This window comes from Piliocolobus tephrosceles, chromosome 8 (genome assembly GCF_002776525.5).
Source record: "Piliocolobus tephrosceles isolate RC106 chromosome 8, ASM277652v3, whole genome shotgun sequence".
Classification (NCBI taxonomy): domain Eukaryota; kingdom Metazoa; phylum Chordata; class Mammalia; order Primates; family Cercopithecidae; genus Piliocolobus; species Piliocolobus tephrosceles.
Window position 1 is genome coordinate 146,316,276 of NC_045441.1, and position 15,486 is coordinate 146,331,761.

The 15,486-nt window shown below is 48.4% G+C and overlaps 1 protein-coding gene across 2 annotated transcripts in view; it reads right to left on the reverse strand.

Annotated features, from left to right (window-relative positions):
• The window catches only part of PTPRN2 (protein tyrosine phosphatase receptor type N2), a 984,778-nt gene that overhangs the window by 443,266 nt on the left and 526,026 nt on the right, over nucleotides 1-15,486 (reverse strand). The window lies entirely within an intron of this gene.

Sequence of the window (15,486 nt, forward strand, 5' to 3'; positions counted from 1 at the left end):
GTGTGTGTGTGTCTGGGTGTGTGCACGTGTGTGTGTGCACGTGTGTGGGGGGTGTGCTGTGTGGGAGGGTGTGGGTGTGCATTGCACGTGTATGTGTGTCTGGGTGTGTGCACGTGCACGTGTGTGTCTGGGTGTGTGCACGTGTGTGGGTGTGTGCACGTGTGTGTGTGTCTGGGTGTGTGCATGTGCACATGTGTGAGTGTGTGTGGGGGTGTGCTGTGTGGGAGGGTGTGCATTGCACGTGTATGTGTGTGGGTGTGTGCATACACACTGCCTGATGGGTGCTGAGGAATGAACAGATCAATGAATCAATGATTACACCGACCAAAACTTCTACTGATTGCATGATGAGAAAATATTGAATAATTGCCCATTCTTATTTTCATTTTCAGGAGAAAGGAAACAGGAGTGAGACACCAAAACACAGGGCTCTGTTTTCAGAGGAGGCCGCGGGGGCTCCCCGCCAGATCTGTGCATTTCAACTTAGTTCTGTCCTTCTTCATAAACAGATGAACATGCCCCATGTGCACGGCGGCGTCTCACACGGCAGAAACACCCTCAGGTGCTTTCTCACTATCAAAGAACGGCTTAGCATTTATTTCATATTTTTGTCTTCCACTGATTCTTATTTATTTTACAAATTGCACCTGAACAATAAAGGAAGTCATTCCAAAAGCAGCCGCCTGCCCCTTAACAGCAGGCAGCAGTGATCTGTCTCCACAGGGCTTTAAAACCTTCAGGGCTACTTTTTGATTTATCTTCACACAGCACTTGGCACATGGCAGGCATCTAACCAATGTTTAGAATTTAAGTGACGCTCCTACAACAGTTTTATTTCTATATTCTCTTCCACGCACGTGTCTATCTTTCTCATGGTCTAATCATTGTAAGGTTGTTTATACAAAGTTTTACTAAGTATGTATGCCACTAAATGTGGTGAGTAAATGTTTACCATTCAATTTTATCACATGTTGATATTCTCAGTCTTCTTCTGAAATGAGACATAGGCTTTCTCCTTTCACCTTCGTTTCCAAGATGCTCTTCCTGCCTCTAAGCTCCCTGCAATCCCTGCACTCACAGAGCTTCCTATGTGATCAGTTCCTCCAGGCATAGCAGGAATTCTTCTCATTCGTGCAAACCAACAAAGCCCCAGCAGGCCCCACCTGGTGCCCATACCATCCCCCCTCGGTGAACCCGCAAAGGTGCCCATGCACAAGGCGACACTTCAGACATTTCATCATCCCAGTCTCCAGCTCGGACTTGAAAATGCCCTCATCAATTACCAAATCTGCATTCCACCCAATTTAAATGCAAGCAGTTCTGAAGCACGATTATGCACAATACGTGCTATTTATTAACTGTCACCACTCAGCTAGGTTCTTTGCCAAGAATTTCCCAAAAGAAGTCTTCATTCTACATAGCAACTTGTTCTTATCCATGGGAAAGATAGTCTTATTTTAAATGCAAATGAAGCCAATTAAGCATGTGCAAGCAGAACCTGCAAATGAGAGAAATGTTGGTATATGTGATTTGTAAATAACAGCATATTAAAAATACAATACATAAAATGTTTCCAACGATGAGGCCAGGATTCCTAATAATTGGGTAATCTTAATCAAAAATTTTAGATGAGTAAAATTTTCCCATTTAACATAAAAACCATGACATCAAGCTGAGTATAAGGACACATTTAAATTCTGGCCAAAAAGCAAAGCTTATCCCAGGAATTCCAAATCTCCTTCCTGCCTGGGTGCAGCTCTTTCTGGGTATATAACACAGGATAAAGAGATCAACCTTTGAGCTTTATTGGAAACAGCACAAGAGGTAACACCAACCCAGCATTTGAATTTCTGATTTGGATCTATGAGCATGGCTAATGACACACTCAATGTACACTTGAAACTTTTGGATTTCCACCCTCTCATCATCACTGGTCTATGCCATGCCATTCCCGGAATTCCCCATGCCATCCTGCCCTGCCATGGGCACCAGCTAGACCCACTGAGTAGACACTGTCTCCCACCCAGCCTTCAAGACCAGGCTGGCCTCTACCTGCCCCAGACCCTCCACCCTCACTTCCAGCTATGCCCCTGCAGGACCCCGTAGAGCACTTCCTCTTGTCCCTGTCCTTGTTGAGGAGGCAGGGGCCTGTGTGAACCGCCCTGCTTACCTGGGCATCCCCAGCAGCCCTCAGCAAGCTCAGCACAAGGCAAAGCCTCAACACGGGAGGACGGAGTTCATTTTCCTCCACTACCGTGAGATCCTGGGGGGCCAGGGGTCTCCAGGTCCATCTTTTCCTTTCTTTACTCACCCATCCACCAGCTCAGAGCCTACTTCAGGCCTCAGACATCGTAGGTGCCACAGAGACATCTAGAGAGTGAACCCACAGATACACAAATAGCTTGTGTTTAATGGTATGTTCACAGCATTGGGTGGTTCCCAGTGGAGTACACACTACATCATTTCTACACTTGAAAAAGAAAGAATTCCAAGATTGATGGATTTGCTCAAAACCCCAGAAACACCACTGACCAGCTACTTCTACAAATGTCAATTCTGTTTTGTCCTGCCCACTATGCATTTAGGCTAACAAGCAATGACGAAATCTTGAAATTATTGGAAACTGTGGAAAAAATTCAAGTTTTAAGGAAAATGCAGTAGCACCCCATTTATATAGCACCAGTTAAGTAAAAGTTATTTCAAATATGTATATTTTCAGGGTAACTTAAACTTACCTACATAACACCAGTATGAGAAGTTTACATACCTTAAAGAGTCTATTTTTTAAAAAAGTATTGCTTATTTTTCTGCTGCCTTACACACAGTAAACAAAAGCTAATTTATTCCTGATGACTAAGATTCCTCCTTTCAAATTTCAGTGAGGTCTTGGGCCCCCCACGGAGCACCTGAGATGCTAGGAAGACCAGTGCAGCTGCTCCCCCCACTCCAGATGGTCCCAGGCGGGCAGGGGAGGAAGAGCCCCATTTTAACAAGACCTTTCTGCTTAGAATAACAATCGCCTCCACAGAGAAGGTTTTAGAAGTTACCAGTTTGTAAACACAGACGGAATCCTGAAATAGTCACCTTGCACCTTGCACACAGATCCCAGGAAACACCACAAAGGTGTGCAAATGACAGGAAGGTGTGCAAAGGACAGAGTGGTCTCTGCTAGGATCTCTGTGGTGATTTTACCCACACAAAACCCCACCTGGGTCTGTACGTCATTGCTAAAGACACTGAGTGTGCCTGTTTGATGCTGTGAGTTTTTCACATCAGCTCCTGCCTTCTCACAACACAGGAAGAAAAAAATTTACAAAAGAGCACGCCAGAGTCTATATCTCTCGATGATTGTGAAAAGTTGGTAGAGGTTTCTTCTCTACCATCTTTGTTTCTGAAATCCCTTATGATTTTAACAAATACCAATGCCCTGAATCAAAGATGCACAAAAGATGCACAGGTGTTTGATTTCATTCCAGTTTGAAGCATCCATTCAACCAGAAGAGGGAGCACATGTTTAAAAGAAACCCCTACACCACCAGGCCATCGTCACAGATGATCACCATGTTTAGTGATGGAAAATTGTATGAATTAAGAACATATCATGATGCTTAGGTTCTTAAGGAGCTATAAGCAAAGAAGGATATAAAATTATATAACACTGAAAGTGAAAATGAAAGTAGGAAACCACACCTTGCATTTTGTCTCCTCTGGTGTTTCAGGGAACTTGTCCTACAAACTAATAATCGGGGACAAGGGGTTTGAAAAAACTGTCATTGAATTTCTGTCTCACAGAGTAGTTTCCTCGGACCCACGGAGAAAGTGAGAGCAGATATATGCGAGATGAGTCTTGTTTTTAAAAAGAGAAAAGAACAATCTTACTTAGAAAAATCCAGCTGGATTAGTTGGTCATAGAGAGTTATTTTATACAAAGGTGCTTTTTCCCCGCAGTTCTTTCTTGGTCAAATCATGGTTTCTTTCTTCTTTTTGGTTGAAAAACTACAACAATAAGAGATCAAATGTTCCATAACTCACCAAAGATTTCAGAATCAACTTGGGTGAGAAGGGCTTCCTTTTCTGAACGTGGAGGAAGCCACTCCAATCCTGAGTTTGCAGGAGAGCCATTGGTCCTGAAATTGTTGGATAACTGCTCCTTCCTACCCCTTGGCTGAGAGAATCCCACACGTCGGGGGCAAGAACCACACATCTCCTTTGTGCACTGCTCTTAGTGTCTGACACGTGCCTTTCAGAAGCAGATGTTTAAAACAATCTGCTCAGTGAGTGCGTGAATAGGTAAAAGGACAGGGAACGAAGGGGGAACTGCCAGGGGCTGACACACAGATGACACGACGCTGGCTTTACCCACCATGTCATGGTGAGACTGGCTCCAGCAAGCTCACACCACTCAGACAGCAGATATTTCAAAGAAAAAATCCATAGTGCTTAGTAAGCCACAGAACATTTTAAAGTAAGGAGTAACACATCTGTATGGAAGAATTACCAAAATTCACAAAACGTAGAAAGAGGATTTTTAAAAAGTATGTCCAGCGATGGACTTGGTGTGGGTATGGAGGCACAGGCAGCAGCCCTGGAGTGCTGCCTCTGCTGGACCAGCTTTGGCTGTAATTACCAAAGCTTGAAACATGGTACATTTGTCTCTCATATAAAAATGTGAAAGCAGGCAGTTCAGGGCCAATATGGGGACTCATCCATGAAGCCCTCCTTTCTCCTCTCTTGAAATTCCCAGGTCACCTCTCGGACCATGGTGTAGCGTCAGCTCCAGCCATCACATCTGCATTCCAAGAGCAGGGATGAGAAAGGGAAATGGGGAGCAAAGGCACATATCTAACCTTCTAGCTGAGATCCACTGGCCACACCTAGATGAAAGGGAGCTGGCAAATGCAGATTTTACTCCAAGTAGGGGTGACTGTGACCCAAATCAAACCCTCAGTTCTATTTCTCCAGAAGGAGAGGAAAATGGACATTAGGCTCAGCCACATCTCCATGGAGAGTGGAGGTGAAGTCAGACAGAAGTAGAGATTTAGGAAAGTTCATGTGCCCATCCTTCCACCCACAGATGGGATGCCAAGCACTTCTATGTTTGTCTTCTCATATATGACTCATAAGGCCAGTGAACACCTGTAAGAATCTGAAGGAAAACCAACCATAAAGGAGAAAAGTTAATGCTACCCCCCTAAGCTTAGGAGGGCTTCCATAAGCTGAAGAGAAGGCTCCTTGAGGGAGATACTGGGTTCCTTGAATTCCACTTCAGAACCATGGCCCTGTGCCTTCCCTTCCTTCTTAGCCAGGCAGCTCCCTGAGCAGATATGGAAAGTTTCCAAGAGACTGTTCATTAGGCAGGGCTGTTGCAACTGCTGAATATTCTCCATCCAACCATTCACCTAGGTATCCATCCATCATCCACCTACACATGCCTCCATTTATCCATCCATCCCTCCAGCCTGCCTGCCTTCCTTCCTTCCATCCACCCATCTATCCATCCATATATCGATCCATCCTCCAATTCATTTGTTCATCCATCTATCCCTCTATCTATTGACCTACCATCTATCCAAACATACATTCATCTACCAATTCACTTGTTCATCTATCCATTCATTCACCCATCTATCCATCCATCAAACATCTATCCATCCATCATCCATCATTCATCATCTATCCATTTATCCATCCATCTCTCTATCCATTTGCCCTCCCACCCATTCATCCATCCATCCACTCACCCACTCTACCCATCCATCCATCCATCCACCCACCAATTTACCTGTTTATCCATCCATCTATCCCTCTATCCATCCATCCAATCACCCATCCATTCATCCATCCACGAACTCACCTATTCATCCATCCATCTACCCCATCCATCATTTGTCTCTGCAGCCAGCCACCAATTTATTCACCTGTTCATCCATCCATTCATCCATCCCTTCATCCCTCCATCCACCCATCCATTTACTCATCTATCCATCCAGCAACCAGCATCCATCCACCCATCCATTCCTCACCCATCATTCAGCATCCATCTACCTACGTACCCATCCATCTATCACTTTACCTGTTCATCCATCCATCCACCCATTCATCAAATAACTCACCTGTTCATCCATCCATCCACCCATTCATCAAACAACTCACCTGTTCCTCCATTCATCCATCCTTCCATCCATGCATCTATCCGTCTACCCATCTATCCATCCATCTACCCATCCATCCAGGAAGCCAGCCATCTTTTCACCCATTCATCAGTTCATTCCTCCCTCCACCCATCCATCATCCATCCACCCTCCTATCCATATCCATCATCCATCATTCATCATCCATCCATCTACTTACCCATCCATTTCTACCTCTGTCCCTCCATTCATCCACCCAGCCAGCCAGCCAGCCAGCCATCTCTTCACCCATTCATCTTCTCACCCATCCAAACATCCCTCCACCCATTCATCCATCCACCCATCCATATATCCACACATCCATCCACCACACATCCATCCATCTACCCACCCATTCACCTGTCCATTCATCCATCCATCCCCTACCTCTCTCCATCTGTCTTTCCTCTTCTTCCAGAAAAGATTTAAGATTGTTGTTTTTCATGCAGTATTTTTAATGCAAAAGCTTACTTTCATTTCCTAATTTTTAAGAGAATAAGAACTTCTCCAGAATCTCTTTTTTTCCCTTTTTCCTCTCTCATTTGTTTCTCTTTTTTCTTCCCTTGTATCTTGCAAATCCCTCAGATAAAAGTGGGTTGCTGAAATGAGAGGCTCGGACAGAGCAGAGGAAAACAATTCAGCTCCAGACACCCAGGGGGTCTGGGCAGTCAGCTGGCCTTTCTTCATGAGCACTGCAGAGTGCCGATCGGTGCCTCATTTCTATTCCACATTGAATCTTTAAATCTAGTGATTTGGTTGTTGATCTTCGAACTTCTCTAAGCCATTATACCTTTAGTTCCCTCTTCCCCATATGTTCTCTGATTGTTTGTTTTGTTTATAACCTAAAATGAACAAACCCCCTGTCTACTGATTAAAAACTCTGAGGTCCTTCTAGTTAATTTGTGACAAATAGAGGAGAGATGGGGAGAGAGAGGGAAAAAGTGAGAGGAGGGCTGGTGAGAGAGAGAAGGAGGGTGAGAGGGAGGTAGAGGGAGGGGTGGAAGAGAGAAAGGTCCTCACCGCCCCCCACCCCTCGCCCCTGTATGTGCATCTGGAATCCACTTTCGGGGAAAAGCAGCACCCTTTCTCTTTACTCACCAGCAGTTCATATTGTTAATTTATAACTAAAGAGAACTGATTTTTGCCAGTAGCAGACAACATACGAGGTCTTTCTTCCTATTTTCTGCAATTAAGCAACCAGCTATTATTAGGAGTTCAAAACAAATAACAAACACGTCTGTCTATTACAACTGTCTGATGGTCCCAGGTCCAGCACTAAGGGAAACACATCCATTCACTATAGCCTAGTAATTAAGACAAAAACAGACACGGAAGCCGGGATCAAGAAGGAGGGGGAACGAAGGGATCAGCTTCTGCTAAGAAAGCCTCAGTCACATCCCCGGGGGAGGTTGGACCTCTTTCCTCACATGTGGCAGGGACAGCCGTGGGGCCCCAGTGTGTGGCCTGCGTGGCCTTTTCAGATTCTGGGGGCCTCAGTGGAAAACATGTACAGTGCGTGGACTGACACCTGCTGTTTTTCCTCATTCAGGGAATAAGAGCCACTCCCAAGAACTCTTCATTCAGACTCGTAATCAGCAAATCCACACGGAGGCCTCTCAGAGAAAAGAAAACGATGCTTCCGATTTCAGGAGCCCCCTGATGATTCCAAGTCTCTTCATACAAGGGGAGGTGGGGAGGACGGGCAGGGGCTCCCGAGGTCTGGATGACTTTCCCCATGGACACAGGCAGAGTGTCACACTTCACAAGCCACAGATGCCTTGTGTGGCCTGTGTGTGCTCAGACCCTATCCTGTGCCACGCCGGGCCCACAGCACAGACGAGCCTGGCTGAAGGGGGAAGGGGGTGGGCTGTGAGAGTGAGAAAGTCACCAGAGAAGGGCCGAGTCGAGAAGGGGCCACTCAGTGGCCACCCTGTCCGAGGCGCGGAGCTCAGCACGGCTGACTTCCTCTCTGAAGGTCATTAGAGACGGATCCCAATAAACACACACACACCCATCAGATTAGCAGACACAACGGTCTCCATGGCAACAATTGGACAAGCAAGTCGCCTGCAATTGGCATTAATTTAAAATATTTTTCCCCGAGTCTCCTTGGAGTCGGTTCCGTGAAACACAAGTGCTTGCCAGCTTTCTAATCTGCGGCGTCCTTTGAAATTCCATCCAGCGTGTGCTGAAGCTGAGCCAATTAACGTGGAGAGAATTGGGTGGATCGCAGAGAAGCTGGCAAGACCGTGTTTACCAATTAGGTTTTTTTTATGATGCAAATGTTGCACACCATGCGGCAGGAATAAAAGCTGGCTACGCTGAATATGAAACTGTTAATTGCATTTTCAGAGACACAGCTACAAGGTGAAACTAATCATACACACGATAACCGGGCTTTACCACCTACAGTGCTTTGCTGCTGCACTCACACTAAATCTGTATTGAAACAGCCCCGTACATCCTTGCAGGAAAGGAAAACATCGCGTTTGGTAGAACCTTTCAATTTTAAAGAGAAAAAAAGTGTGTCTATGTGGGAAGCAATATAAAGGATAATTTTCATTTAAATCAGATTAATAACGTTAACAAACACCATGGCAAAGGGCCCAGCGGTGCTTCTTGAAATGCGTTTTTTTTTGCTTTAAAACGATGGCAAAGGTGCTTTTGCAAATGAACGCCAGCACATGCTGACAAGAGTGGCTCAAAATGAAGGAGCTTGTTTCAGAAGAAAGGGCCATGGTAATTATAGAGCTTGGCTTTGCCAGCTAGGAACATCAAAGAAGCCCCGCTGGAATCTCTAGAGGGAGGCTTCCCAGGGAGTCCAGTGCTCCTGAGGGTCCCAGTGCCCAGCTCCTCCCTGGGGAGGGGAGGATGAGGCCCAGGAGCAGGGAGAAGGGTCTGGGCTCCAGGCTCCACCCCGGTGCTTGGGGGCAGAGAGGGGTGCCCAGGAGCTCCTGTGTGCAGGGAGTCCAGGCCTGAGCTGGCAGAGGCAGTTCTGAAATGGGGTGTGGCCACACTAAGGGGCAAGGTCAGCTTTTAAAATGCCCCATGAGAATTTATGTCTTTTTTCTCATTTCTGTATTAACCACACAGTTTCGGCATTGACATTGACTAACTCAGCAGCCGAGAACGGGGCTGGAACAGGAGGGAATGTCTGACTCCCCAGCAGCAGCCCATGTGGAGACCCTTATCAGAGGAGTCCGGGGTGCCACAAGGAAGGAGCACCCAGCCAGGGCTGGGCAGCCAGCAGGGACAGAAGGACACAGGACTCCGGCTCCACAACTCACACCTCAGGATTTCACACACGCAAGGAGCTTCCGAGACAGAAGCCACTTGAGGCTGTGCCCATCGGGGTCCCCTTCTTTTTACTTTGTGTTGCAGTCAGCCCCGGGAGTTCCATGATGGAAGCCTCTGCTCAGAGACAGGGTCCGAAAAGCCCGTCGTTGTGGGGCGGGGCCTGGACATGCACTCCCCGGTGTCGTGAAGCTGCTCTCGGATTCCACGTGCAGCCCTCGTCAGCCCAGCACACCTGCGCCTCAGTTTCTGGGGCCAACCGAGTGGTGGGTTTGAAAGTTCCGGGAGATTCTGAGCTATCAAGGGCCAAGACGGGGAACGTGTTGCAGGCTTCTAAATGGCTGGTGAAGGGAATTTAAAAGGACCAGGCTGATTGCTCTTCAAGAAACGTGTGGAGCTGGCGCCAGGCCACATGTGCTGCTGAAGTGGCGGGTAACTGGAACAGTTTGTGTGCTTGTTCACAGGCTCCGCTGGACACACAAATGAGCACAACAGGTCTGCAGAAGGAAAAAGCTCTTGCCTGTATATGATGTCTCTAACACACGGCGAAGGTGGCCAGAGAAGACTGAGGCGTAGTGTGTGTGCTCTGATGGAATTTATAACTGGACGTATGTAAATCCCTGTGTGTGACGTGGAAAACCATCAGGCTGGATCCGCCTGGAAATGCTAACTTCTGGGAGCTTAACATTTTTAGCCTATACTAGTGATGTGCCCTGAACTTTGAAATTTCTTTCAGAAAATGAGGCCTCTACAAGGAAAATCATCTCAGCTTGAAATGGATCTCTCATCCCACAGAGGCTGCCTCGGTGTCCTGTGACCATTTGTGGTAGAGATGGTTCCTAATCAAACATTCAATTTGTTTCTCTTTAAGAATATAAGAAAGTAGGCTGGGTGTGGTAGTTCACACCTGTAATCCCAGCACTTTGGGAGGCTGAGGTGGGTGGATCACCTGAGGCCAGGAGTTCAAGACCAGCCTGGCCAACATGGTAAAACCCTGTCTTGACTAAAAATACAAAAATTAGCCGGGCGTGGCAGCAGGCGCCTGTAATCCCAGCTACTCGGGAGGCTGAGGCAGGAAAATCGCTTGAACCCAGGGGGCAGAGGTTGCAGTGAGCCGAGATCAGGCCACTGCACTCCAGCCTGGTGGACAAGAGTGAGACTTCGTCTCAAAAAAAAGGAATATAAGAAAGTATAAACAGAGTGAAATTAATTCATTAACATTAGGAAGTAGAAATACACTCTAATGTGACCCACACTAGCATGACATACTGTGTAACCAAACCGGGTCTGGATGCCCCAGAAGGGCTTGCAGCCGGACCACCAAAGGGCCTCATGTAGGCCCATCCTCCCCACCATGGGCTCCCAGCACCGGCAAAATGCCACTCAGAGGCCTCCCCGATCCCGATCCCAGGGCTGTTTCTGTAAGAGTGCGTTTTGTCACCAAATCATATTTTGTTTCAAGCATTATTTCTAATGAGCAAATATATGCTAAATTAATTGGAATGTAATTAAATAGCACATGGATAGGACATGCGATAGAAGGAGGAGGTGGAGGCTGTGCTGTTTCTGACGCCGCCTCTCTTGAAGGGTGGCTCCAAGGATGTGAGCTGGAGGGACCGTGTCAGACGGTGCAGCGGAGGGCAGGGATGGGGCCACACATAATGCCCACAAGGCCTCGTGATTAACTGGTTTTATTCGTGCAATTATTTCTTTTCCTTCCTTAGTATCTTTCTTCTTAAAAAGTTCAAAGAATGAAAGAAGGCACTTAAATTATTTTAAATCAGCAGGATTTTTTTGAAATCCCATCTTAGATAAGACCCATATTGAGCAAACCAGGCTGCAGAGTTAGTGTTCAGTGAAAGATGGGGAGCGGGCTGTGTCCCCCCCAAGTCCCACCCCGTCTCAGGGACCCCACAGCTGCAGGCCTGGCTGTGCCTGGCAATGCTGGGGGAGCCGCGCAGCATGAAACAGACCCTGTGCTCAGTCTTGAGGCCACAGCTCGGCCTCTGTGTGGCTGGGGCTGCACAAACACAGGATGGTGCCCCCCGGCATCTCACAGACAGGACGGCGCCCCCTGGCATCTCACAGACAGGACGGCGGCCCCCAGCATCTCCAGGACACAGTTTCCCACTGTTTCACCAGTCCCTCAGCTTTTCCAGACGTCCCTGGATCCCAGACCCTGCTCCTCAGGTCCAGTCACTGGCCAGGGATCTGCTCCAAACCACACCGGCCATCCAGGATCCAAATTCTATGCCCAGCCCCAAGGCTTCTGCAGGGCAGCTCATCCTCTTGGTGGAGTCCGAGCTGGGCCCCGTGTGCTTGTTGAGTGTGGTTTGAACTGAGGAGCATCTGTACCGGGGCCAGGGCCCAGGTGGGGTGACCCCAGCCCCAGCCCTGCCTGTTATTGCTGCAACTGCCATTATCACTGTGGCTCTGTGAGTTACACCCCTGCTTCTCAGCTACTGCAACTCACCTGCTTCGGCCAACACTACACATACATGAGCTGTGGGGAGCGTGGCCTTGTGCAGCCGTCTGGGTGGAGATGCAGAAAGATCTCTTACAGTGTGGGGGGCTTTGCCTGAACTGAGCTCTCAGAGGTGAGGGCGTGGGGATGTCCCAGGAACAGGTGATGCCTGTGCAGAGGCCACCTGCAGCTCTGGGTTGCGGGGAATGTGAGGGACAAGAGGAGAGGGAGGGGCGAGGGCACAGAGGCGGGCTTTGGCCTGCGTCCTACATCCTAAGGTCATTGCGGGGTTTGACAGTGGGTACGCAGGGGAGAGTCCAGCCTGGGGCCATCGTGCAGCCGTCAGGACAGAGGCCGTCGGGGCAGAGGCCGTCGGGGCAGAGGCCATCAGGGGCTGGGGCCATCAGGGGCTGGGGCTAACTTGCCCACCATGTTGGGAGTAAAATCAGTGCCACGTGCTCATCCTCTGACATGGCTGTTGCAGCCCCCAAGCCCACCAGCCAACACCCAGTGATTATGGCAGAAATTGATACAGAAAAGAGAAAAGGTAAGAAAGACAAAAATAGGGACCCTGGGTCAAGTCGAAGGTTGAGCACAGGAGTTGTGTTTTGCTGAATAAAAAGGGAAGAAGCCTGAGCCATTGGGGTCACTGCAATCACCTTCTTCTTCCAAAGCCCTGGTCCTGCCACAAGCGTGGCTGCCGTCCTCACTCAGGCTCCCCCAACCGCTGCAGCCCCCTCTATAGAGGAGGCTATTCCTAGACGGACGTCGGATCAGATTTTTTTTTCTTACAGTAATTAAATTCCCTCTACCACCCTAAAAAGAATTCTCTCTCCTTGGGATTTCTAGACTTAAAATTCTTAAAGGCATTTACTGCCCCTCCTTAGTTGGTGCTTTACCAAGACAAACATACTTAGTTCCTTTCCACTTTTCTCACAAACAAATCCTTCAGTCTCTTAATCATTTATGTTGCTTTTCTCTGAATTTCCTCCAATTTGTTGACATCCTCTGGTTTCTAAGGTTTTAATGCCTATATTTGCTTTGTTAGAGCACAGCAGGTATTAGGGAAGACTTGGATGCAATTCAAGCCACAGTAATTATAATGGAAAACAAGTTCAAACGCCTTGAATGAAAGCAGCAGGTAAGAGGGAGGAAACAAGGAAGATAATGACCAATGCATATAACGCTTTTCTAATTCAGGACAAGACCATGAGAAACCTCATCAGTGATGCCAGCAAAAACCAAATACCTAAATAGATACATAAATGTGTGTGTATACACCCACCCACACACACACACACACACACACACACAGAGGATATCATTTTTAAAAGAAGGGAACATATCGGTAATTAGCACAGAATATAAATTTCCCCCACAGGGATGGGTGCAGAGGGACAGCTCTGTGAGGACAGAGCCAGACGGCGCTGCCCGCCAGCCAAGGAGCGAGGCCTCTGGAGGAGCCAGCCCTGCCCACATCCTGATCTCTGATGCCCAGCTCCAGTGGGGAGAGGAACTCCTGTTGTTGAAGCTGCCCAGGCTGTAGTGTTTTAGAAAAGACCACTATATCGGCCAACCCAAGTTTCAATGAAACTTTATTTACTAAAACAGGTGGGGCTGTCCATGGGTTGGAATCCACCCGCCTCTGTCCTAGCAAGTCTTAAAGTCAAGAATGAGGTGATCTCACAAGGTCCCTGTGGAGAGGCAGAGAAAGGGCTGCTGCTACTGCCCTGGCTGAACCTGGAAGCCTCACCACCCACCACGAGGCGAGGCCCCACACTCCGGCTGGCCTCCTCCCTGAAGGGTCAGACAGGTGACAGTGTCCCCAGAAGCTTCGGTCTTGGGCTCACCCTGGTAGGAAGGGTTTTCCCAGCCAAGTGCCTCCTCTACTTGTCAGCAACTTCCACAAACGTGGTGCGAGGAGACATTCAGGGATGAATTTAAATTGTGGAACTAAAGAGGCCTCACCCGAGTGCTTTCATTTTACTCAGTGCTGACGCTGTGGCGTGATGACTCCGCTGACTCCGCTTCCTACACGGTTCTGAGTGTTTTCCGTCCTTCCTGACGGCCTCCACCACGAGACTTCGGGTCATCCTTTAACAAGGGCCCAAGGAAGCACCCCCCCTCTTCAGTTCCATGATTTCCACGGTGATTCCTGCGTGAAGACCAGTACAGCCTGTGATGTGTTCGTAGCCAAGGCCCCAGCACCTGGGCACTCTGTCTGGGGCAGCCTCTGGCTTTTCACGATGCAGCAAAGCATCAGGCTGCCCATGCCAGAAGCCTTTGCCCCATAGAGCCTTTGGCTGTGAGTCTGGAATGCGCTCTGAGCACCCCGGAGCAGGGCACTGTTGGGTTACTTGAAAAATAGGAAGAAAAATAAGACAATATCCCTGGACCTTAGAAACCTCATCGATCAAGGGTAATGTTTCCCTCCAAGGTCGCCCAGTTTCACCTTGTTCTGTGGGGGATGGAAGAGCAGGTGGCCCGGTGAGTCTGAACCCTGTGCACTCCCGTTTGGTCCTCAATGGGAAATGGGGAAGGGCTTTGTTTCCAGTGTGCATTTATCCCTGATAAACAAAAATCCCAGCATAAAGCAGAACGGTGGCTGCTTTCTTGTGACTCATTATTGATTAACTAGTTTTAAACTCATTCATCTTGGAAAACTCTCAACAATTTAGCATAGAAAACCACTTTAATGAATTCACATAAGCCCATGTCGACAAGGAGTAGCCAGAAGCCAATCCTGGTTTATTTCTCGACATCTTGCTAAAGGAGGAGCTCACCAGGTAAGCACCACAAGACCTGTGTCCCAGGAAACACCGACAGGCAGCTGTCTCGGTCCCCAGGCTCTGCTCTGCTCTCTCAGACCCCAGGCGAGGCTCTGCTCTGCTCCCATGGCTGCACTCTGTGGCCGGTGCTCCTCCCAACATCTGAGGACATCTTGGCCTCTACTGTGGCTGTGTGTATTTTTCTTTGTGGTAATTAACACACTTAAAAAAATTTCTCTAATCTATAATTTGAAATAACTCAAGTAGAATTTTTCAAACGCACACATTCTGCAGCACTGGCCCATCCACTGCAAAGGAGAAGAGCCGAGGAGCGAGCTCCTTGTTGTGCTCCCTCCTCGTGGTGTCTGTCCCAGTCCCGCACTGCCTGGACTACAGTATTTCCTGAAGCTAAGGAAGACAGTTGCGTAGAGACTCTGAGCCTGCATTCCGCAGACACACACATTCTTAAGAACCTGTCTTGAAATAAGTAAACAAATCTTCATGCCCAGTTTGTCATCTCCTCCTTACCCTCTCCCCTTGTCAAGCCATTCAGTTGCGTCGGTCCCTCCTGAGTCGTGCACACACATGCAGGCAAACACACAGGGCCTGGCACACAGGTGCAGGCACACATGCGCAGGCACATACGCAGGCACACACATACAGGCACACACACACACAGGGTGGCGTGAACATGCCCAGTGCCCCCAGCAGAGCTCCGGGGTGGTGCGAACGTGCCCAGTGCCCCCAGCAGAGCTCCGGGGTGGTGTGAACGTGCCCAGTGCACCCAGCA